General features: G+C 42.5%; 1 long non-coding RNA gene across 2 annotated transcripts; it reads right to left on the bottom strand.

Annotated features, from left to right (window-relative positions):
• Positions 1-248: 248 nt before the first annotated feature.
• LOC131899130 (uncharacterized) lies at positions 249-26283 on the bottom strand. 2 transcript variants are annotated; one of them, XR_009376059.1, is made up of 8 exons: positions 26023-26283; positions 12960-13075; positions 9871-10048; positions 6883-6969; positions 5153-5313; positions 1943-1991; positions 1380-1542; positions 249-438 (listed from the first exon to the last, which is right to left on the bottom strand). It is a non-coding gene; the product is annotated as an uncharacterized LOC131899130 (long non-coding RNA). The 2 variants fall into 2 exon arrangements; XR_009376058.1 differs by lacking the exon at positions 5153-5313.

The raw sequence follows: 26283 nt of genomic DNA, 5'->3' as shown, positions 1-26283 counted from the left end.
AGAGATCCACCTGCCCTTGCCTCCCACATGCTGGGATTAAAGGCATGCACCACCACCATCTGCCAGAGTAAGTCCTTTTAACCTCTGAGGCATCTCTTTATCCCAATACTAACAGTGTTTTTAAAATCACCACAAAATAAATTATAAATTGTATCTTACAGAATAGATAACTCTTGTTAAGTTTAAATGACACAGATCTGAAGACATTAACCCACGTATTAATTTTTAAAATAAAACAAATCAGCATGTCATGTCGTATCACTTAATTTTTATTAACACGGTGATATGCAGCTAAATTGATAAGTAATTATAGTAATAATTAACTGGCATGTAACTGTAATTACATGTCAGATCCAGTTGAAGAGTAAAAGGCATGGCATCCTTCAGCAAATGTTTATGGACGTCTTAGTCTCCTTTCCTCATGCTGTGACTGACACCCTGATAGAAGCAAATGGGGGAGAAAAGGATTATTTCAGCTCACAATTCCAGGTTACCACCTCTCATTGCTGGAAAGTCATAGCAGTGGGGACATGAAGCAACTAGTCACAGTCATCATCAAGGATAGCCAGAGAGAACCTTTGTGTGTTTAGCTTGCTTTCTCCTTTGCATGCAGTCAGGACCTGTCCCATGAAATGGTTCAGGCCACATCCAGGGTGAGCCTTCCCACTTCAATTAATCCAATTAAGAAAATCCCTCACAGTGGGGGAAAGATGGCTTAGCAGTTAGAAAGCTTTCTGCTCTTGCAGAAGACTCAAGTTTAGTTCCCAGCACCCACATGGCGGCTCCTAATTATTTGTCACTCCAGTTCCAGGAGCTCTGACACCCTCTTCTGGCCTCTGTGGGTACCAAGCGTGCATGTGATACACATACCAATATGCAGGTAAACACTCATACATACAATATAAAATAAATAAATCTTTAAAAAAGAAGAAAGAAAACTTTCAAAGGCATATCCCAAGAGAGCCTGGCCTACATGATTTCCTTCATTGAGACTCTCACAGGGGATTCCAGACTGTGTCAACCATCAAAACTGACTGTCACAGATGCTTGTGTGCTCAATGCTTGCATTTGGCTTCAGAATGTAATTAAGTAAAAATTATATACAAGCTTAGCAATAGCACCATTAATCTTGGCATTATTTATAATTAAACTTTTCCTACATATTTGTGGTGAAAGTGATGAATTGCCCACACCTAATCTGCTCAGCCACTAGCCTGTTGTGTTCTGTTTGTCATTGTGTCAAGAGGTTGAAAATATAAAATATTTTAGGTTTCTAATGAGAATGCTTGAAAAAAAATAGCCATATACTTCGAATATTTGTGGAGGGCAGGGCTTAAAATATCCACATAATTTGAATATTCAAGGAGGGCAGGGCTTACCTGTCATCTGTGGTCAAAACAATGGTATTCCTTCCAAAACCCAAGCTGGAACAGGAGTGAGATATGGGCCTCTCACAAGTGATTGAAAGTTTTGCACCTTTGTAAAAGGGTTGGAGGCTGGAGCCAGTGTTCTCTGGTTCTTCGAAGACAGCCTTCCTTTTCTCTAGAAGGCACAGCGACAAGACTTTGTCATGGAGCAGCAACCTGACACCCATCTTCTGGGTGCTCAGTGTTTGGGTTTCCCAGTCTCCAGAGCCATGAGACCTAAATCGATTACTTATAAATCACTCAGTCTTGGGTATTTTGTTAAAGTAGCACATATAATCTAGGGCACTGCCTTACTGACTGGAACCTACCAGCAAGTGAAATTTATTCTATGTTCTGAGAAACTGTAGTGGTCTAGGGGAATATTTTAGGTATAGCCAAAAGAATCATTATGCTCATCAGTGTAGCCCTGGATGCAGGGGAGGTGCTGTTTCACATAGTTCTGATGGCATAAAATTGTAGAAAGCCTGTTGATAGGGACATTAGGCAATATCTCATAAAATCAAATATGTATTTACCTTTGTGCCAGCAATCTCTCTTCTGGAAGTTTACCTTGAAGATTTATGCCTGTAAGAACGAGACAACATACACCAAAATCTTGTCACGTCTTGGCTTGTATTAACGACAGACCTGAGGTGACTCAGGTATCTCTCAGCAAAAGACCATCACAGTACACACACCAAGTGAAGTGCAAGTCTAATTGGTCTTATCAATAAAAACCCAGAATCAGATATTAGGATAGAAGCTGAAAGATCAGAGAAGCAAAGGGGCAGCCACAGTCACCTCTTGCCTCTCTGTCTCCTCAGACCGAAAAGGGTTGAGCTCTCATCTCCTCTCACCTTATATTCCTCTCTCTGCCCAATCACATCACTTCCTGTCTCCTGTCTGCACAGACCTCTATGGTTAACTAGTGGCTAGCTCTACCCTCTGATCTTCAGGCAAGCTTTATTTGTCAGAACACAAACCAAATATCACGTCAACCAAGGGAGTACTATACAGCCATCCACACGCAGGAGAATGTCACCTGAGCACACGAGTAAAGCAGTCCCCAGGATCTGTGACTTGCAAGAATCAATCAGAGGGGTGTGTTTCATGCTAAATTTGTAAAAGAAAGGAGGGAACTGGAAAAAAAAAACTATAATGACTAAAAGAAAACCCTTGAGGACAATAAAGTTAAAGCTAATAAAGTCATCACTAAATGGGAGATGATGGAGGACAAAAGGAAGCAAGACGCCTTTGAACTCATGAATACCCTGCATTCAAATGCTAGAATTAAATCAACAGAAGCAAACCCTGAAGTTAGAAACAAGTGAGATCACAGAAACCCGTCTGTGTATGAAATGAGTAATAATGAAGAGAATGTATTCTTTCAACTGATTTTACGATTACATCGCTAGTCAACTAAGTTCCAAAGACCAAATACTGCCCTCCAGTAGGGAGAAACTATTGTGACTGGATTGGAGGTTGAAGCGAGAGTCTTTTCAGACTAGGGCAGAAAAGCACAACCTGTCACTCTGTTATCAAGTGAGACAACACCTAAGCAGTGGTGGTGGGAGGGATAGTCCCAAAACACAGAAAAGAACAACAACAAATGACTTAAACACCATCTTGTTTATGAGACCAGAAGTATTCTTAGGGTAACTATTGCTGTGATAAAACACCATGACCAAAAAGCAAATTGGGGAGGAAAGGGTTTATTTGGCTTATATATCCCAAGTCACATTCTGCTAAAGGAAGCCAAGGCAGGCACTCAAAGTAGGAATTAACCTGGAGGCAGGAGCTGATGCAAAGGCCATGGAGGAGTGCTACTTACTGGCTTGCTCCCCAGGGCTTGCTCAGCTGGCTTTCTTGTAGAACCCAGGATCACCACACACAATGCGCTGGACTCTTCCCCACCAATCACCAACTAAGAAACTGCCCTACAGGTTTGCCTACAGCCCAGTCTTATGAAGGCATTTTCTCAATTACAGCTCCCTCCTCTCAGATGACTCTACCTTGTGTCAAGTTGACATAAAACTAGTCAGCGCAGTATCAACTGACTTAGTAGTCAATTAAACAGAACAAATGCAAGTCTGTATGTGAGAATATTCAGAATGCTGCTGAGAAACAGGAATGAGTAAAGAGATGTGTCTGGCCAGATTGGTAGATATAGAATTGGACAAAAAAAAAAAAAGACAGACAGACAGGAAGGAAGGAAGGAAGGAAGAGAGGGAGGGAGGGAGGAAGGAAGGAAGGAGAGAAGGAAAGAAAAAAAGAAAGAAAGAAAGAAAAGAAAGAAAGAAAGCCTTTTGAATTATAAAGGGAAAAGATTATATAAATTGCCATTTGTAAAAAATTTTTAAATGTTAACATTCAAAAGATATTTGTAAGAAAATAATTAGGCAAATCCCATGGAGGAAAATATGATATACTGGACACGATAAAGAGAGGCAAGGGCAAGACTATGACCCCTTTGACATATATGCATTAATAAATATATTATGTATAATCATGAAAGGCAAACAACTCAAATAAAATAAAAATGCCTTGACCAGATGCTTCATGGAAGAAGAGAAGCAGCTGAAGTGATGCCCAGCTGGTGATGGTCACAGGGGAGGCCATTCCAGTGCACACCTTTCAGATGGTTGAAAGAAAATGCCCGACAGCCAAGGGCTGCCAGGATGCTGCTTGTGGAACGGGAAACAGTGCAGCCACTGTGGATAATTTCTGGGCAATGTCTTTCAAAGTTGTACATATACTTACTGTATAACATAGCCATGTGAGAAGTGGGCATTTATCCAAGAGAAACAAAAATAAAAAAGAGATAGAAACAGACAAATGGACAGTAAATTATTAATAGACAGATCAATGAGAATTCAAAGAGAACTGATCTATTGATTGCTATGTACTGACATGTGTGTACATATATACATATACATATATATGGTGTGTGTGTGTATGTGTGTGTGTGTGTGTGTGTGTGTGTGTGTGTGTGTGTACTGTGGTATAGGCATGTGTTTGATCACTTGTGTGTGCATGTGTAGAAGCCAGAAGCTGTCTTTGGGTATCTTTGTCTAATGCTTTCCAACTTACGTTTGGGACAAGTTCTCGCTCTGAATCTGAGCTTGCTGTTTGGGCCAGGCTAGCTGCCCAGAGAGGCTCTGGGATTGGTTTGTGTCTGCACTCCCAGCAGTGGGGTTGCTGGTGTGTGTTCATTGAGCCCACTGTGTGTGACCACTGCAGATCCCAACTCAGGTCCTCAGGCTTGCACAGTAAGCGCTTTACCCACTGAGCCGTCTTCCCAGTTCCTGTTAATCCTGATTAAAAAAAAAAAAAAACTAAAATACGTGGCAGGAAAGATGGCTCAATAGTTAACAGCACTGTCTGCTTTTCCAAAGGACCCAGGTTTGGCTCCCAGCACCCACAGTGATGCCTTGCAACTGTCTGTAACTTCAGTCCCAGGGGATCAGACACCTTCTTCTGACCTCTGAGGGTGCATACACAGTGCACAGGCAAAACACATACACATAAGATGAAATGAAAAAAAATATTCTAACTTAAAATAATTTTAACAATGTAGAAATTTAAACTCTGGATAGTTGCTATTAAAGATGTACTGGGCTGTAAAGTGTTTGTTAAATGTACTTTAACTTTTAAAGATAGGTACTATCTTAGTTACTCTTCTGTGAGTGTGATAAAAATACCCAGACAAAAGCAGCTCCAATGAGAAAGGGTTTATTTCAGCTCACCTTTCAGTAGTCTGTTATCATGGCAGGGAGGTCAAGAAGACAGGAACCTGGGGCAGATTACTGCATAATATCCACAATCTGGAAGCCCAGGGTGGTGGATGCTTGCCACTGCTCAGTCCTCTTTCTCCACTTAAATAAACTATGGTGGTATTTTATTTGTACTGAAATGTGATTTTAACTGTATGTTAATAAATAAAATTGCCTGGGGGTCAAAGCTATTAGAGCCATAGCAAGAGCATGGCGGTGGTGGCGCACGCCTTTAATCCCAGCACTTGGTAGGCAGAGCTAGGTAGATCTCTGTGTGTTCAGGGATACAGCCAGCATTGGAGACACACGTCTTTAATCTCAATACCAACCATAGAAGACCTGGAAGTCTCTACAGACAGGCAGTGACGAGGCAGTCATGTGTTTGGGTTTACAACCAATGAGAAGGCAGAACAGAAAGACTATATAAAGACAGACACACAGGAAGTAGCTCTCTTTCGGAGAGGTCTCTTAGTTGAAGAGGCTAGCTGCAGGGTAAGGCTCTTAGCTCTGATCTCTTGGCTTTCTTCTTTGCATTGGTTCTGTGTTTCTTATTTAATAAGATGGTTGGTTACATCTACAATAAACAGTGCAAGATCTCAGCCCAGGATGGACAGGTCTTCCCCCTCAGTTAACATAATCAAAATAATGAATGCCCTATAGCATGTCCAATAGCCCAGCCCTCTGGTGATACTAATTATATATGCACCAAAGTGTTTATGAATAAATTACTTGTCTAGGATTTGTTCCATATGCTGTGTGTGTGTGTGTGTGTGTGTGTGTGTGTGTTTGCGTGTGTTGTGGTATATGCAGGTGGAAGTATAGTTTTATCAATGTTGAACAGACAGTTACACATACCTGACCTCACTAATTCCTTACAGCACTTGGGAGGTGGCTATGATGGTTACACCCTCTTACAGATTGGAAGCCTGTAGGAGGTTAAGGAACTGGCCTGTGATCACCCACTGACTCCATTCTGACTCCAAAGACCATAACATGGGGATCCTGCCACAGTAAGGTGTTCCCATTATGGTGATGTATTCCTCTTGAATGGAGAAACAGGTACAGGATAGTTTGAAGACCCACTGGCCTCCTGCTAGATGGACCTGCACAACCATTTGACCTCCATAGCCCTACTCTGGTGGATTGTCATCATATTACATGTCTGCTGGGATGAAGAGCAGTTCACAGCCCTTTTCTAGCAGTCCCCAAGAAGTCTTTACTTCCAGTTCCCCAGTGTACAGCTACCTTTGTGGAATTCTGTAGGTCCCTTTGAATAGTCTGGGATGAAGATGAGCACAGTAAGTATCTGGCAACAGTGACTGGGCTCCTTGAGAGGGACTCAACCTCTTCTTCATTCAAGAGTTATGGATCACCTCAATGGGGCTCAAGATCATCCTCATTTAAGATTTGTAGGTCCCATCTATAGGGATCCAGCTGCCTCCTCACCCACAGGTTCTGGTCCCATCTCAAGGAGACCTAGTCTCTGCATCTAAGGTTTATGGTTCTTCTCTGGCTCCAGTTCTGATGATGGAGGATGCTGACTTTGAGTGACTCAGATCAGACTGTTTTCATTTGACCTAGACCTCTTCTGTTCTATAGCAGAGAAAGTAAGAATGTGATGCTTTCCCATTTCACTCCTAGAGATACCACAAGTCATTGTCTGACACCAGTGCTCTGTGCAGGCCAGAGAGCTCCCATGGTACCTTTAGCTCTGTTGTCCATTCTGGTCACTACTCCTGGTTTCAATCCTTCCTCCCAGGATCCAATCTCCCCCTTTGCATGTAAGCTTCCTGGAGAGAAATCACAGATGCCTTTGAAGATGCCAGGGTCCTTCACTACTTACTTTCTTCACACTCATGGTTAAAAAGGTGTGTTCTCTGGACCTTCCCAATGTGCATGAGGTCTTCCATGACAAACTCACTTCCCAAGCCTGTTATTCCTTCCTCTGTAGTAAACTTGGGGGCAGGTCTCATCATTCTGATCCATGCATCAGCCATCCAGTCAAAGACACAAGCCCTTTTCTACCTCCTTAAACATCAACATTAAGTATGGAATCTCTACTTAGTGGGGCTGAATTGAATTTATATCAGTAAATTCAGCCTGGTCCAGCATCACCTTCCTCCCATGTTTTTGTAAAACTTCTCTCACCTTCTTTGACCAGGCCGACTGTGGGAAAAATCTGGGAAAGAGCAAACTGTCCTCTAGGACCTGGCACTAGGGAAGGGAAGCAGGATCCTTCTACTCATATCTGTGTGGGGTTACACTCGAACATGGCTTGGAGGGGGCTGCATCGGCTCAGGGGTGGGCTTCATGTAGCCAGCCAGCTGCACTGTGGAGAACGCTTGTCTTCCTTTTAAAAAAATATTCTTATGTGTATGTATGAGCACCTGTATACATGTATGTGCACCACATGCATACCTGGTACCTATGGAGGCCAGGAGAGGGCATCAGATCCTCTGAAAGTGAATTCACAGCTGGCTGTGAACCAAACCTAGGTGCTAGAAACCAAACCTAGGTCCTCTGCAAAAGTAGCAAGTACTCTTAATCCCTGAGCCAACTCTTCATCCTCCCCAAATGCCTTCTCTTTTGCCATGGGTGTCCATACCCTTTCTCCCTCCTCAAAAGATGCTGCTGCCCATTCTAGCAACTTTGGAGCAGAGGCAGCCTTGAGAGGGAAACCGAGTCAGGGCTCTCACTTGGAACGGGGTGGTACTCAACAGGCTGTTTCAGGGAGAAGAGAGGATGAATGTCAGGTGACACGCCCTGTACTCCAGAGACTTCCTGTCTCCACCACTAGCTAGCAAATCCCTCAAGAAGAACTGTGGGTCTTTCTCACTATCTCCAGCAGGCAATGAATAAGAACAGGTACTAAATGAATGGCCTCACTACAATAAAAGGCCATTTTAATTTTACTCTGCTGGTGAGAGTGAGTTGCCATGGGCAGCCCACACACGGTAGGTTGCAGTGTATAAGTGTTACTGTCTTTGGAATCAGTTGGGCAATGTATTAAGACTCTAACCTGTTTATAGTCTTTGGTTTAATAATTAATTCCCCGCTGGGATTTAGCCCAAGATAGCAATTCTAAATACGGATGGGAGCATGAAGAAGACCTGTCTTCATAAAGATACACAATACAGTGTTATTTACGACTTAGAAAAACTAAAATCAGTTTAAATGTTGACTAGATTTGGAAGGTTTGAATGAATGCTTATCCTATTTTAGAAATTTACATTTGTGTTCTCTGTGTGTGTCTCTCTCTCTGTTTCTGTCTCTGTCTCTGTCTCTGTTTCTGTCTCTGTCTCTCTCTGTCTCTGTCTCTGTCTCTGTGTGTGTGTGTGTGTGTGTGTGTGTGTGTGTGTGTGTGTGAGAGAGAGAGATGAAGCAAGGGGAAGAAGTGAAGAAGTGAGAGAAATATTCCAAAGGGGATTGTGTATTGGGTTTCCTGTGTGGATCATGGGATTTGAGGTAGTTTTGTTTTTTACTTGCTACTCTAATTGCTTATATTAAATTATACATATTTGGGCTGGGGAGATGACTTTGTGGTAAAAAGCACTGGCTGCTCCTCCAGAGGCCCTGAGTTGATTCCCAGCACCCACATAGCAGCAGCTCACACTATAATTTCAGTTTCAGATAATCTAATGCCTTCTTCTGTCTTCCATGGGTACTATGCACACATGTAGAGTGCACACACACACAAACACACACATACACGAAGGCAAAACACCCATACACATAAAATGAAAGTAAATTTAAAAATTGAAATGTATATGGTATATTTAGGAATATTCATGAAAGGAAGAAGAGAAGGAGGGAGAGAGGGGAGGAGGGAGGGAGGGAGAAGAGAATTTACATCAAGCCAAAACCTATCACTTACTGTGGTATTTCAGAACACTACAGGACACAATGTCAAATAAGAGGAAGCGGCCAGATGCATGGTCTGCATATCACATACTGAGAGGCACTTGTTTTACAGAACCTTTCCTCGGGGCAGGGAATGCTCATTCTATCAGAAAATGTCCCACTTCTTCCCAGGCCATTTTATTTATTGCCCACTGAACTGTGCCCAGCATTAAATGTTCACAAGACTGTAGCTTAGGACCCACTTAAAGGGCTTTAAATAACCCTGTGTTTATTTCTCTTCCTTCCTCAAGTGCTATTTTATGATGTGTTTGAATTACGAGGTTGGGGGCTTTGTGTATCAGAAACAATTATAACAGTCTGGAAAGTCTTGTGCAGGAAGCAGGGGCTGCAGCTGCCCCCTCAGTGGATGTCCTGGGATCCTCCTTATGAGCTGAGCATTAGGGCCCCAGAGGGATACTCCCCAATGCTTTGCCCATTCAAGGCTCAGAAACTGGAAGCTAAGATTTCATGCTCTTGACATGAACGTCCATGAATGTGACGAAATAATGTGCCCTTACTCCATGATACCCTTGGCACGAACATCCATAGATATGACCGACAAACCAATGTACTCTTACACAATGATGCTCTTGGCATGAACATCCATGGATATGACTAACAATCCAATGTGCCCTTACACAATGTTCGCTGTGTTGATTTTGCTAGAAATAATTGGTGCTGTGTGTCACACAAGATAAGCAGGTCCAGAACTTACTAGATAAGATGAAATTTATGGTCAGCTGTCAGATTTAAATTTTGATAAGCTGCTATTTATCTGAATTTTTACATACCTGGACAGTGAAGCTTAAATGCATAGTTCATCAGTTTTTAGCTTCCCAGCCTTCCTGCTGTTACCACTTTCTTTGTTCATTGGTAGTATAGTGCTGGACTTCATCTTGGTATGTTTCAACAGCTGGTGGGGTTTGGTATTGTTGCTATTATAGTAGTTTGTCTTTCCTTTGTGTGGTCCTGCAGATTGAATTTGAAAGGACTTTTTTGGGGGGCCAGTAAAGTAGCTCAGTGTGTAAAGGCACTTGTTGTTACCAAGCCTGATGACCTGGGTTTGATTCCTGGGACCCACATGAGCCATGATACACATTCATCCATCACTCTCTGCTTCCTGATTATGTGCATTGTGCAGCCAGCTGCTCCAAGCTCCTACCACTTGACCTCCCCGCCATGATAATGGACTATTATTGAGCTGTGGGCTGAAATAAACCCATCCATCCCTGCCTGGCCTTGGGGACAACACACTGGTACACAGTCAACCAGTGCAAGAAGAGAAGCCCACTGATAGAGCATTAGCAAGTATCGAACCCTGACCGACTTCCTGAGATGTCTCTTAACAAGGGTACACTTGGATTTGATGAGTGGGGGGAAAAGAAAGAAAAGAACACAAATTGGGTGGGTAGAGAGGGGAGTGTATTTGGGAGGATTTGGGGGAGGGTGGGGAGAGAGGGGAGTGTATTTGGGAAGAGTTGGGGGAGGGTGGGTATGGGGGGGGCGCGTGTATTTGGGAGGAGTTGGAGAGGGATGAATATGACCAAAACACACTGTACAAAATTCTCAAAGAACTAATTTCTAGAAAGAACTTTAAAAAGAGATCGGACTTGGATTAAGGGCAAGAAGACATTTAGTGTGAATAATTCTGAAAAGAAATCATCAGACATTTATGTATACTAATCATTCTAAAATCAAAACTCAACTCAGCCGAACTGTTTTTGAAGTTTTTATCCTTTGGATTTTGGGTTCAGAAGGGCTTGCATATTCTCTCCTCATCCTTCATTCCTCCATCCCAACTTTCTTTGGGGCTTCTTGGTTTGGGGGACTCTATTTTAATCAAGTGACTTATCTACCTGGTAATTCATCTTTGTTTCAGTTACTTGTTGTGACTTTTTAACCCCCTTGTGGGGAATATCCTCCAGTGGGGTTTTCGGAGATCTTTGCAAAACACGATTCCTGAGCCTTACGTCTGCACTGGCTGGCGTTGCCTCCACGTTGGTCTCATCCTGGAGCTAGCTGTGAATCATGTTCTAACTGCCCGACTGTTCGTAGGAGTGTAGAACATACTGATCCTCATTACCCTGTGAGTGATCAGTCTTTCCTACTCCAAAGCCCGCGGCATTCTATCTTCGTCTTTGAGTCAAATTACAGGTGGTAGAGGTCTTTTCTTATTCATATAGTTAGGAGCCTATGAGATTTTGCAACCAGATGCTTAAATATTTTAACTTCTTAGAAATTGCTTCTCTTTCTAAAGTGTGTTTTTTTGGTTTTGGAGCACATACTATCCTTTATATGTATACATTCTTGCATGTCCCTTGTGCTCTGGCGTGTTCTCACGCACATTATCCTTTACATCTCAACTTTTCTATTACAGTTTTCATCTTTTTTATCCCTTCCTGCTGCTAGACGGGTTTCCCGATCTGAATTTCTGGGTCACTGATGCATTTTTGGCCTCACCTACCCTCTGCTTTATTGCTGTGCCGTTTGTTTCAAAACTTCAGGGCTTTGCAGGGAACATTTCCACTTGGCCGTGCTTGCTCTCCTCCCTGGGACTCTGCTGATCAGAGCCTTGCTCACTCTGTCCCCGTTCTTCCTGCTGGTCCAGGACAGAGTGTTCTATTTCGCCTTCTCCACCTCTCATCTCTTCCCTTTCCTTTCACTTTGGATGTTCTGTTCTATTTAGTAGCTGGATAACTTTTCTTAGGGAGACGTTCTCCCCCGCCGAGAATGTTGTCTTCTTAGAAGGTCAGTTTTATTATGGAGTAATAGAGCCAAGGTCATAGCTTGCCTGTTCTAAGTAGACTAAGGAAGCGAGGGTTCTCCAAAAAGGAAGCCTATAGAAACATGACCAAGACTGGCAGCCACACTTGCTGTGCCTTGGAGGGGTCATGAGTAGTCACTGCCCATATCAACTGCCACTTTCCTTAGGGGGACATTCCTCTTCTTTTTAACATTCAAACCTCAAAGGGCCTCCAGAACACCCCCTGCCTGACACAGGAGGGCTGTCACTCTCGTTGCTCAGCCTCTGTCCCCTAGTGCTGGGGTATTGACATTATGGCTTTGTCCCACATACCTCCCCCAGCCTAGGCCAGTGCTGCAAAGGGAAACTCACTCAGTTAAGCAGCTAGAAGCTCAAGGCCACCAAAGGCTGCCTGGTGAAACCCTGAAAAACAGGGAGAGGATGGGATAATGGCTCAGTGGGTAAAGCCCTTGCTACATAAGGGCAAGGACTGGGGTATATATCTGCAACACCCCCATAATGCTGGGTGGGTGTGGCATATAATCCCAGCCCTCAGGAGAGAAAGACAAGGGATCTCTGAAACAAGCTGGCTAGCCTCAGCATAGAGGGTGGAGAGCAATTGAGGAAGATACCTGTCTCAGGGTTTCTATTGCTGTGAAGAGACACCGTGACCATGGTGACTCCTATAAAGGAAAACATTTAATTGTAGTGGCTGGCTTGCAGTTCAGAGGTTTAGTCCGTTATCATCATAGCAGGAAGCAAGGCAGCATGTAGGTGGACATGGTGCTAGAGAGTAGCTGAGAGTTCTTATATCTTGACTCACAGGCAACAGGAAGTGGTCTGAGACACTGGGTGGTATCTTGAGCATGTTTGAGACTTCAAAGCCTGACTACACAGTGATACACTTTGTCCATCAAGATCACACCTACTCCAATAGGGCCACTTTCAAACTACCACAATGTTCAACATCAACTTCTGGCTTCTGTGTGTGTGTGTGTGTGTGTGTGTGTGTGTGTGTGTGTGTGTGTGTCTTCATGCACATGGGCATATGTTTGCATGTGAGTGCTGCCCACCGTCACATGCCTGTGCTAGGCTGTTATTTGCTCCTGACATTAGGCCACATCTTCACCTGCCTACCTGCAGTTCCCTGTGATCTCATCTCTACAGCCATACAGTGCCTTCCTCCTTCCTCGGCATCTTCAGTTCTAGGCTGGGAAGGGAGCCAGCAGCCTGTGCTATTCTTCTGTCTGTTCCTGCAAGGGAATAGTCATAAAACAACATTGGCAGAGTTTCTCTTTAAACTTTTATTCTGAAGACAAGCTATTAATTCAGGTGAAGCTTCCTGCATCGATTGTGCTTCAAGCCACTGGAAATCCTAATGTGCTTATTGGAAGTCGGCCCTGTCTCACTTACTAAGGAGTGAGCAGAACCATTCACAGCTTATTCGCTCATTCAGCGAATATTTATTGAGTGCCCACTAAGTGTCCAGCACTGTTTTGTTGTGTGGGATATGTTAGCAAACCCCGGATTCAAAGTCTCCTGAATGTGTGGAACTTCATAAACTGTGAATTAATATACAAATTAATTGAAGCATATTAATATACTAACTGCTGCTTTAAAAAAAAGAGCTAGAAAAGAAGGTGGCTCTGGAGCGGTGGGAGGTCAGGACTCTGAACTTGAACTGGGATGAGGGGTCAGTGTTGTTCTTAGTGAGGTGACACTCGAGCTAGGCATAGATGTTTTTAGAAATTGGGTCCAAGCATGAGGTCCTAGATTCTGGAAAGTAAGAAATGAAGGAAGAGAAAGAGAAAGGGAGGGAAGGAGGGAGTGAGGGAGGGAAGGAGAAATACTGACCTGGTCTTACTATTGAGATTCATTTCGACCTCAGACTTAAACTTCTCCTCAATATCTGGGGTTATGTGGATTGGTTTCAGGATTTTAAAAAATCCACAGATGTTCCCATCTCGCTTGTAAAATGGCGTAGTATTGCAAGCAACCTTCTTCATTGCCTGTACAGTTCCAACCATCTCTAGATGATCGTAAGTAGGTAACACAATGTAAATACGTGGGCACTGTTGTACTGGATTGTTTGGGGGTTGACAGCAGAACATCTGCACGTGACCCTGCAGACATGGCTGTGGTAACACTGAAAGCAGTTTTCCCCCAACACTTCCCATCTGGGCTTGGTGGAATCTACAAGCAGAGAGTGAGCGTGGATCTGGTTAATGCAGAGAAAGAGAGAAGATAAACAAGTCAAAACAACCTGCAGCAATAGGAGGTGACGGTGGCCATGAAGGCCCCTCACTGCTCCTGCTCCGTAGAGAGGGAGGCTCTTCAGAGTGACAAGAGTGGATGGAAGTTGTCCCGTGGAGAGCACAAGTCACCAGGGAAACAGAGCCTTTTGAAAAGTGAACACTGAGCAGCCGCAGAAATGGACACATACATCAACTGAGTGGAGTAGAGGACCAGATGTGAATCTCTGTAGCTAGAGCAGCCTGATTTTTGACAAAAGAATCCAGAAATGCACTTTGGAGAAAAGACACTTTCTTCAGTAAGTGGGAAACTGAGTGTTCACGTGCAGAGGATGAAGTGACATCCTCATCTTTCTCTCCGTACAAAAATCAGCTTCCAAGGGAACAGGATCCAAAACTCTGCAGCCGTGAGAGGAAAGAGTGAGAGGCTCCACGACATGGGCACAGGCAAGGATGTCAACTGCTCTGGAAATAATGCCAGCTGCCAGCCAGGATTTCGTGAAATCAAGAGGAAAGAGACTAACAGCAAGAGCTTGGCTACCGACACAGACTAATATCTGGAGTATATATATAAAAACCTTAAAAACCAAATGCCTGGAAATCAAACAACCCAGTCTATAAATGAGATAATAAAGTAAACAGACAATCCTCAAAAGGTGAAGAACAAATATCCCGCGGTTGGTTTTTTTGTCGACATGACATGAGCCAGAGTCATTTGGGAAGAGAAAACCTCAGTGAAGAAAATGTCTCCATTAGATTGGCCTAACAGTAAATATGTGGGGCGTTTTCTTGATCGATGATTGATATGGGAGACTCCTGTGAGCAGTGCCACAAAAAAAACCTCACAAAACTAAAACTAGGTCCAGTTATACCCCCGTGAAACTCCTCTGTCTCTTGGTTTATGTTAGCAAGCTGTATATACAGCACTTCACTGTTTTGGAATGAACTGTATCACATTTTTCCTGTGTCATGTCCATCCACAGTCACACATGGGCATATAAACAATTGCAGAAGTACTCATCCATTTTACTAAAAAAATATCCTCAATGAAATTTTATGTGAATTCAAGAATTACTAATTAGAATTTATGTTAAGGCTGTTTTGGTCCACGGTATATTAGCAAAGCTTTTAAAAATATCTTCAACCAGCATAAGCCTAACAGAGCAATCTGACCACAATCATTTGAAAACTGTTTGAAATGGTGGAGAAGGCTGCCGCATACTCTCAATGACAGAGGAAATGGTGCTTAGAGACAGTTCTAAGCCGCCGTGAAAACACGAGTTCTGTTGAGGAGAAATGGGGTTTGTAACGGTTCAAGAGCACACATGCTTCTTTCATATTGCTCTTTTGGCGTGTTGGCTGCATGTCTGTTTGCTTGGGATAAGGTCTCACCCTGCAGCTCAGGTTGACCTTGAACCCTAGTAGCTCAAGATGTCCACCAACTCCCAATGCTCCTGTCTCGGGCCTCCCAAGTGCTGGGATGGCAGGTGTGTAAGAGCACATCTAGTCTTACTTTGTGTAGATTTCCAATGGGTGACGGTGGCTCTCAAATCACTACACTATCAGATACCATTAGATACAGCAAGAATGCTGTCACTCCAGGATGTAAATATGTATAATGTCTGAAAGTCTAAAGGTTGCACCTGTTTTGGTCCTTCACACATATAATCAAAGCATTTGGATGTTGAATTTAAAATGTTGGAGGGTTGATTGTTTTTCTAGTAATTATTCATATTATTATTCCGGGTAGAGTCAAACCAGTAGGAGGGCCGTGTCCCAGGGTCTAGAACATCCACAGACTGAGGAACTTAGAGTACTCCCTTAATGGTGTGCAGCTAGAAATGCTATATTTGGAAGCTGAAGGTGAGCCTCTGAGTCTTGAGAAAATGGATTTATGCTTGGAATTCAGCTCTCTAACTTCTGCTGGATGATGAATTCAGGAAGGATGAAAAATGGTCGCAGGAAAAAAACAAAAACAAAAACAGGAAGCTTGAAGTCCTCAACTTAGAGGGCAGAGACAGGAACCAAGTTATATCAAACACAAAACTTCCAAGTTAGTATTATCTCAATGGAATTACGATAGTGTGCCAAGGAGGCCAAGGAGAGAGTGAGTAGCTCACCTTGCATCAAAGACAGAAACAAACCAGCACTGTACCGTGTTTCATTGAAATGAAGCAAACACGTTCTCATCAACTTGTAGGTTATCGTTAGACAAAAGGAAAACAAGGGTGTACTCTGAACGTCTCTAGCAGGCCCGAGCATGGCAAACGTGACACCCATAGGTTTTGCCTTTTACCTTTCTTTCCCTTGCCAAATTAACAGATTGCATTCCTAAAGTTAGCCACCAAGGTCTATTCCCTTATTTGGCCACTGACTCATTCCTGAGGCTGATCACCAAGGTCCAACTATCAAAACATCAAGGTCTGGCAATCAAAATCCATTATTTTGACTAACCTAATTAAAATACCCAATCAGAACTTACTTACACATCCAAGTTCGTTGTAACACACAGATCTCTCCTTTATCCCTCTTAAAATTAACTCTTGCAGAGCCATTTGCTGCTGTTTCTGCCCGATGCCGATCCAGCCTCCTGTCTCTTTGTCTTGCTTAATAAAGGATCTCTTGGCATTTGGTTGTGCTTGGAAATGGATGCTTTGGTGTGGTCTGTGCCTAATCCAGGGTCCAGAGGGAAGCACCCCAGAGTACGCAGGTACCTTCATATTCTTCTCTTCTTCCTTTTCCAGCCACTTCAGGTTATCAGAATGCCACATTCCAGCTACATTCGTATCAGAATTCCAAGGTCTAGATCTCAGGAAATGAGTTTTCTTGATTAGAAGGAGTTTTTAACCACAATTTCAAACTTTCAGTCATTTGTTTCCAACATGAGCAGCCAGTGAGAACGCTGGGGGAGCCAGTTTATGACCTGTGTATAAATGGAAAGTGTGGCTATTCCAGAAGAGCCCACTTAATGCATATCAAACAGCAGTTACAGGTCTGGTGAGATGGGCGAGCTGCATGCAGAGGGTGGCTGTGTTTCTGCACCTGAGTCCAACTTCACTCTTAGCCCAGCAAAGGAGACATGATTTACTTACCTACAACTTAGACAGCAGATGATCCAAAGCATCTGAGAGGGACATGTTTAAAAATATTAATTACACTTGCCATCACAAAATAACTAACATTCCTGCCCCTGATTTTTCAACTCATAGCTGTTTCCAAAAATGCATAAAGTGGATTCCAATCAATCAATGCTTATAGTAGAAATCAAATATCTGTCTGAAATATATTCCTCTCGGTAAGCTATGAATCCAGAAATTGGGTGTTAACTTCCAGTGTGCAGCTCCCAGGGTGGCATAAAAGGAGTAATACCAAATAACTCTCCCTGTCTGAATTTTATCTCAGAAATACTGGTGTTAGAACCCAATAACAGTTTAAGTCAGTGTAAAAATGGACAAGGACTGCCGAATCTGTCTTATGCTCTAAAATTCTTTGAATTCTCCTGGGTGTATTGTGTGTGCATATTTGTGTGTGTTTGCATGTGTGCATGTGCATATATGTGCACATACGTTTGTGCATGTATGTGTGTGTGCATGCATGCATGCATGCTTGTGGTGTGTGTGTCCATATGTCTGTGTGTCTGTAAGTGCATGCCCATTTGTAGTGGGTTTCAGAGCAGATCTGTAAGCATTGACCTTACTTGACAAAACCTGACTGGGGATTTGAGATTCATAAAGTTCTTATCACTGACCCTTCCTTGACAGGAATCAAATTTGACTCTTCTGTGCGTAAAATAATAAGTGTTTATTACACATGACAAAAAAATAATAACGGCTTTCTGTGCACACTATTTCGACTCAGGAAAATACACTTTGCTCCTGTTTTAAAGATAGATTTTTTTTAACCCCAAAGTGGAAAGAAAAAATAAAAATGATTTAGATGAAGGTGTCAGAAAGTGTGAGCACTGGTCTCATATTGACCTGATCAAGACTTATGAGCAGAGGTGAAACTCAGTCCAGAAAATAGTTGGAAAAGAAATGCTCTCAGTGATTTCAGCCTTTCTTGGAAATCGCAGTCTCTGTTGACTGAAAACTGCTCTGGCATCATCTCAGAGGCTCCAAATTTCAAGGACTTTTGCTTCTTTGATGGAGCATCCAGATCTGAATGGTATCAGAAAATGAAGTGAACTCACACCAGCCCTACTGGATTTGTGTGAAGACGAAGAGTCTTGTCCACCGTTGTGTGTTAATTGCTGGTTCTGTTTCTTCACTTGTGATTTCTTCTCTTGATCTTTTCCCCAGCTGTCTGTGAAGTCTAGGCGATCTAGACTGAGTCAGTTAGCATTCTGTGGCTGGAAGACTTCAATGCTGACTTCCTAAGCACATTTTAAATAGGCAATGCTAGGTGGGTTTGCAAGTACCAAAGTCAGAGGAGTCAGCTGAGAGATGACCGAGGAGACAGAGGGTATTTTAGTCAGGCTTTCATACCTGTGGAGACACCTGAGAGAAGCAATTTGGGTTTACGTTAGCTGAAGGTTTCAGTCCATGGCAAGCCACTTCTACTGCCATGGGCCTGAGAGGAGGCTGACCATCACAGGGTGGAAGGGCACAGTTGAGAAGGGGGAGAAGGTAGCCTGAAAAGAGCCAGTGACTAGATAGCCTGTGGATGGACTTTCCTTTCCTTTCTGCCAGTTCCCAAATAACCGACATGGAAACTCAATGTTAATTATAAACGCTTGGTCGATAGCTTAGGCTTATTACTAACTAACACTTACAACTTAAATTAACCCATTTCTATTAATCTATGTGCTGCCATGGGGCTCGTGGCTTTACCTGTCCTCCAGCATGTCTTGCTCTCTCTGCATCCCCTGGCAACTCTTCTGATTCTGCCCTTCTTCCCAGAATCCTCCTAGCCTGGCTCTCCTGCCCAATGTCTCCTGCCCAGTTATAGGCCAATCAGCTCTTTATTATCCAATGAGAGTAATACATATTTACAGTGTCCAAAGAATGTTCCACAGCAATACCGTTTGTGGATGTTTGAATGAGGCTATCCTCCACAGACTCGGGCATCTGAACACTTGGCCCCCAATTGGTGGTGCTGTTTGGGGAAGTTCAAGAGGTGTGGCCTTGGAGAAAGTGTGTCACTGGAGGCAGGTTTTAAGAGTTTAAAGGTGTATGACCTTTTCAATTGCTCTCTCTGCTTCATGTTGGCTGTTCAAGATGTGAGCTCTCAACTTCCTGTTCCTGCTGCCATGCCTGCCACCTGCCTTCATGCCTGCCACCTGCTGCCATGCCTGCCACCTGCTGCCATGATGTTCCTGTCATTATGGACTCTCCCTCTGGAACCACAAGCTGAAATAAACTCTTCTGTACATTGCTGTAATCTTGATGTCTTATCAAATCTAAAGAAAAGTAACTAGTACAAAAGGTATCAGTTAAACAAAAGGTGGATGAGGGCTAGATGCTACTCTCTGGAGCCAGGCCAAGAGTAGCTCAGCAGGAATGCAGCCACAGGATCACCCCAACAAAAAGTTTCACCAGCTGGAGGACTAAACAATTAACACATGGCCCTGTCCAGGACATCTCATATGCAAAGTATTCTGAAAGGCTGGCCAAATGTCTTTTTTTCTTTAATTATTATTCTCTCATACATTACATCCCAACCACAGTCTCCCTCCCTCCTCTCCTCCCAGTCCCTCGATTTTCTCTCTTCCCCATATCTATTCCTCCTCCATTTCCCTTAAAAAAAAAAATGAGCAGGCCTCCCAGGAATATCAACTGAATATTGGCCAAGTGTTCTTAATAACTTACTTTAACTACAGGTCCTTACTTATCAAACAGGGGTGGTAACCCCAATTCTGCATAAGTCAAAGGATTCCAGTGCCTCAATTGATAATGTGTATAAATGTGTGTGTGTGTTGGATGTATGTGTCATATGGGCATGCACATATGTGCATGTGGATGATGTCAGTTGCCTGTCTTGATTGCTCCTCAACTTACGTTTTTAAGGTAGACTCTTATTGAACCCGGAGCTCACTATTCTCCTGTCTTTGCCCTCCCCCAATGGTGGGGTTATAGTGGTATACCACTAGTGCTGAGGATCCAAACTCAGGTCCGCAGGCTGGCATAGCAAACACTTTACCAATTGAACCATCTCTCATGACCCATAAATGAACTTTAACTTTTAAAAGTGTAAAAAACAGGCTGAAGAGATAGATCAGTAGTTAAGAGTATTTGCTGCTCTTGCAGAGGACCTGGATTCAGTTCCCAGCAGCCACATGGTGTTTCACAACTGCCTGTAACCCAGTTCCTTGTACCCTCTCTGAGCACTGCATGCTTATTGTGCACATAACATAAACCCAGGCGAAACACTCATATACATTAAAAATAAGTAATATTTTTAAAAATAAGCTCTAAAACATCACAGAAATGGCAGCTGTCAACATTTCCTTTCAGCCCCTTTATTTGTATGTTTCCATTTGAGAGAAGGTATGATTGAACATCAGGCAAACTGATCCTATTGTCAGCCCCTGGCTATTCATGGTTAGAGAACAAATGCCCCACACTGACTCTACCTCTCAGTCAATAAATTGCACCTTCCTCCTCCAGTGGCATCAAACTAATTGGAATCATGCATTTCATGAGGGATTACAAAGTTCCAGGAGGAAGAAGTGTTTAATCAAGACTTCTCTGTGGCTGGAAACACTTAAGGAATCTGCAGGCTGTCAGGTGTTGTTCAAAATCCTTTCATTTATTTATTTATTTATTTATTTATTTATTTATTTATTTATTTATTTATTTTTGGTTTTTCGAGACAGGTTTTCTCTGTGTAGTTTTAGTGTCTATCCTGGATCTCTCTCTGTAGACCAGGCTGGCCTCGAACTCACTGAGATCCACCTGGCTCTGTCTCCCACGTGCTGGGATTAAAGGCATGCACTACCACCACCAAGCTTCAAATCCTTTTAATCTGAATTCCTTCCAAGTTCAAAGATTCACACAAAAAAATATCACCCCAACTTCCAGTCATTCATTTCACGTGTACGTGGGCTCCCTCCAAGTTGAGCTTTCCTGACTCATACATTCTTTGAAAAGCCACAAAGAACAGTTTTTATTTTTATTTGCTTATGTGTACAAGTGTTGTGCCTGCGTGTGTATAATGTGTGCCATGTGCACACAGTGCTGACAGAGGTCAGAAGAGGGCATTGGATTCCCTGAAACTGGAGCTACAGATGGTTGTGAGCTGCCATGTGGGTGCTGAGAACCAAACCCAGATCCTCTGCAAGAGCCATATTTCCTAATTCATACTTTGAACATACAGCTAGAAACTAGCCTACTGAACTGCTAGGAATGTGTCTATCACCTTGAATCTTAGTCTTCCTACTGTATTCTGTCAATGCCAGTCTCTCTTCTTTGGAGGATCCTGCTCGTGTGCAAATGCTGGTGTGTGGGAGAGGCGGGGGTAATGTGTGTGTGCTTAAATCAAATGTTATGCTGTGGGAAGAAGTTAGGGGGAGATTAATAGGGTATAAAATTTCTAATAACAATAGGATATTAGAAGAAAATAGGAGAATAATTACTTGAGTACATAAATAATATGCTTCACACTTATTATTTCACATTGGCTGGATTCATAATTTATTTCTTTAATAAACTTCAGCATTTTCTACAAGTGTATCCTAGTTGTCTTTATCATCTGCGGAATGGGGAGACTCATTATGAAATGTAACTTTATCATATAAACACATTTCTAATCACTGTTGAGGAATTATTTATGAGCATGGAGCACTGAGTAGTTCCAATCAAGGTTAAGACCTGCGGATCACACAGCCTTATCCTTGTTCAGCCCTGTTTGCTTCCATTTCTGTATGGAGCTTTGAAAAACATAACAAACACAATATTTTTTTGATATATTATTAAAACCTTGATAAATTTCAACATAGAGGATTTACCTTTTGTTCAAACTTTCAAATCCCCTAGAGCACTGAAATTTTAAGTAAGCATGTGATGATGATACCATCTGAGGTTCTGGTTTTATTGGAAGTTGAACAGATTGTTGTTCCTAAAAGTTTATTAAACATGTTTTGGATATTACTGCCAAGTAGTTTTAGTTTCACACAAGTCAAATGTTGTAGCTGCAGCTCCTCTTCTTCTACACATGCAACTTCTTTGTGCCGTGAGAACAGGAAAAGCTAACGGAGGAAGTTGTGCCCAGGAAGGCCGCAAGAAGGAGCCTCCCAGCCATGAAGAAAGTGGAGATGCCTTAAAGGCAAATCTCTCCACACACCCTCCACAAACTTCACCCCACAGCAGGAAGAGAAAACAGACCCACTACGCCCCAGGCATTCAGCATACAAAATTAAAAGGGGCCCTGAACACTCCGGGTTAGCATGACAGGTAAATGTCAAGATCCCACAGACTATCGCCTAAGTCTCTCCCATCATCCTTCCTGTGAAGGATCAGCAGACGCTCTGGAAAGAACAGAAAGAACAGGTTAGGAAACAGGAAGTCAAGGTTAGGAAACAGGAAGTCAAGTATGAGATGTGACAAAGGCTCCCTGTGGACAGGGGCCATAACCAGAGGGAAGTAACTGAAGACCAAGCCCAGCCTGGAGAGAGACAGTGAGGTGCAGAAATACAGCAGTGGTTCTCAACCTCCCTAATGCCGCGACCCTTTAACACAGTTCCTCATGTTGTGGTGACCCCCCAACCATAGAATTATTTCGTTGCTACTTTATAACTGTAACTTTGCTACTGTTATGAATCACAATGTAATATCTGATATACAGGTTACATGATATGTGATTCCCCCCCCACCCCAAAGGTATCTTGACCCAGAGGTTGAGAACCACTGAAATATAGGGCTCTGTAAGGTAAACCAAATGTAGAAAGGTGCACGCCTTCTGCTCAATCCATACAGAAGGGGGCGTTGTGCATAAGGAAAGTATGTGTTGCTGGGTCATCCCAAGCCACCATCCATGTACATAAAGGTCAGGAGCATGGGGGATCTTTATTCATGAAACCCCATGAGAAAAACACAACCTCAAGGTGAAAGTACACAAGCTTCTCTCTTCCCCTAAATAACCATAAAGCAGAAAATAAGTAAGAAAAAGTCCTAGAAGATGGAGAGAAGGCTTAGCAGTTAAGAGCAATTACTGCTCTTTCAGAGAGCCAGAGTTTGGTTCCCAGCACCCACAGCCTCCTATAACTCCAGCTCCAGGAGACTGCTTCTCCTCCAAAGGTACCTGCACTCAGATGTGTGAATGCTCTCTCTCTCTCTCTTTCTCTCTCTCTCTCTCTCTCTCTCTCTCTCTCTCTCTCTCTCTCGCTCTCTCTCTCGCTCTCTCTCTCTCGCTCTCTCTCTCTCGCTCTCTCTCTCGCTCTCTCTCTCTCTCGCTCTCTCTCTCGCTCTCTCTCTCTCTTTCTCTCACACACACACACAAACACACACACACAAATACACAAATAAAGTCAATCTTTAAAAAAGAGAAAAGAAAAACCCTAAACTAAATTAAATGCAATTAAGTAAGTATTTGGTAACTAAAAAACAAAAAAACTAATTTTTTTAAATTATAAGAATAAATGAAACAATGATTACATTTAGAAAAGCAAAAACAATTAGAAGAGAAGTAGAGAAATGTCATAACAGAAATAGTTGGTAGTGATCAGGCGTGGTGGCCCACACCTGCAGTCCAGCATTTGGGAGATCACATAGCAAGTCCTGGGTCCACTGGACGGGACTGTGGACAGTCTGAAAAAAAGAAAAAAGAAAAGAAATCATAGTGGCCAAGAAAAAATGGTGGAAATCAAACAGAGGCATAAAGGAAAATAAAAGTAGAAAATCCAAAGAGAAAAATAAGACATACAGAGAGGAAAGAGGGTGAGGAGAAACGCTCGCCAGGAAAGTAGTTGGCGGGCAGACAAGGAGGATCCAACACAGATATAAACGGAATCCTGGCAGTTGGAAATCAAATAATTAAAGAAAACTACAATTTATATTTAGAATCCAGTTAAACTTTTAGAAAGAAAACTTGACTCAGCCCAGTGGGAATACCCTTACCCCAGCACCTGATAGAACAGACACAGAATGATTAATTCTGATACATACATACATAAGAAAAGGAATTAAGCTGCAAAGGTGAAGAAAAACAGTCAGAGAGTGTTAAAATATAAAGATCTAATTATTTATAAGGGGGACAGAGTCCAGCTAAGGTCAGGTTTCTAAGAGCAGCATAGAAACCACAACAGTGAACAAAACAGAGCAATAATGCTGTGCGTAGTCAGCAGCAGGATGCCTGCCTGGTGTGGGCACGCCCCTGGGTCTGAGTTTCACAGAAACAATAACTAATTAACTAATTGTCAATAAGTGATCAAGATTGCATTAAAAGAAAAAAATCAACTCAAAGGAAAGAATAATAAGCTCAAGACTTGATTTTTCAGTCCAGCTGACCTTTGAATACTAAGCCACAAAGTACGTAAGAACAATGGGAATTCTGTGCCCATCATTCTTGGAAAACTTTACTAGAAAATGAGTCTTTTCCTTGTATGGCTGATCTTGTTATCAACAGGATTTGGCTGAGAAATGCCCGGGAGAAGTGCCCAAACACACACACACACACACACACACACTCATCTATGATCAGGTTCCACCTCCTACCATTCTACCATCTCCCAGTAGTCTATTCAAAATTTGATCCATCCACTGATTCAGCCACAGATGAGTCCTTGTAATCTGTCTTCAGAAATTTGTGTGTGTGTGTGTGTGTGTGTGTGTGTGTGTGTGTGTGTGTGTGTGTTCCTCCTCATGGTGGACTAAAACCTTTGAAATTATGAGTGACATGAATCTAATGCAGTCCTAGGCAGTAAATATTGCAAAAACAACAGGAGGAATTAATTGTATTTAACTATAGATGTAAAATTAAAACAAAAATAGGAAATCACCATCCAGATGGTGTATCATCTGATGGAGTAGAAATAACCCCACTGAAATAAGGGCATTGGGAAGAGGGACAGATATGAGGGTTCGCTCATCTGACTGTGTGGATATGAAGCAGAAGTCAGGGACGCCAAAGGGAATATCCATCCAATGACAAACACATGACCAGACACAGGATTGAATCTGTAACACAAGCACTCAAACCAAAAGCTAGATGGTCTTAAATACCAAGAACACACCACATACAGATGGCAACAGAGACAGATGTTTACATACACGGCATGGATGGACAGAAGTCTCACAGACACATTAGTGACCAAAGGCATCAGTTATGTTGGTGAATGTGAAGGAGCTGAACCCACTGCCCCAAACAAAAGGTTTCCTAATTTTATTCACAAAGCAAGTCCCAGCTAGACTGTTTATATAAAGGACCTATTTACAAGCATACCCAGGGCCCGTGATTTAGGAGGGTTAAAATGAAGGGACAGACAAAAACAAACAAACAAACAAGCAAACAAACAAGCAAAAACACTAAGCAAATGAAAGACATGAGGAACTGGGGATAATTCCTCATAATTGAAAAAAAAAAAAAGCCAAGAGCTAAAATAAAAGTTCATTGTTGCAAAGAAGAATAGTGTTAAAACCCACAATTAATAATAAAAATATTGAAACATCAACACCTGAGCCACAATCACTTCATCTTTTATACACTAAAAATTGTGAAAGTTGGTAAGACATACAGAAAGAGACAGACCAACAACAGGAGAATTCAAAATATTATTCATAGTATAAATCAGATCAAGGGGGTAACATTAAATAAATAAGGACATAAAAAATAAGCAACGAGATAATGTGAGGTGCATCCTATTAATATGTGTGTGTGGTACATTTTATGTAATGAAACAGAAAATACCTCAATGGAGAACATGGGTATTGTAGACTGTTTGCACCTCCTACCACCACACACCTGCTCACCCCATGAGCTCCAAGTGACTACTGACTGTCTCTGGAGATACAGACCTTGTGGGTATAGTATGAAAGGAGATCTTAAAGCTGAGTTCCAAGCCATGTATTTAGTGTCCTCGTAAGACACGCCAAAGCTGAGGATGAAGCCCAGGGATGAGGCACTGGCCTAGCACATTCAAGACCCTGGATTGTATTCCAAGCACTGTAAACAGACAAACAGCCAAGTATGATGATTCATATTTACAAAACCACCACTCAGGTGGCTGAGGACATAGCCAGAAGATCTGAAAAGCTTGACAGCTTGACCCAACTGGC

The sequence above is a fragment of the Peromyscus eremicus genome, chromosome 1 (genome assembly GCF_949786415.1).
Source record: "Peromyscus eremicus chromosome 1, PerEre_H2_v1, whole genome shotgun sequence".
In the NCBI taxonomy this organism is placed as follows: Eukaryota; Metazoa; Chordata; class Mammalia; order Rodentia; family Cricetidae; genus Peromyscus; species Peromyscus eremicus.
Note: the sequence above shows the minus strand (reverse complement) of the source record. Positions and strands in the feature narration are given on the sequence as shown.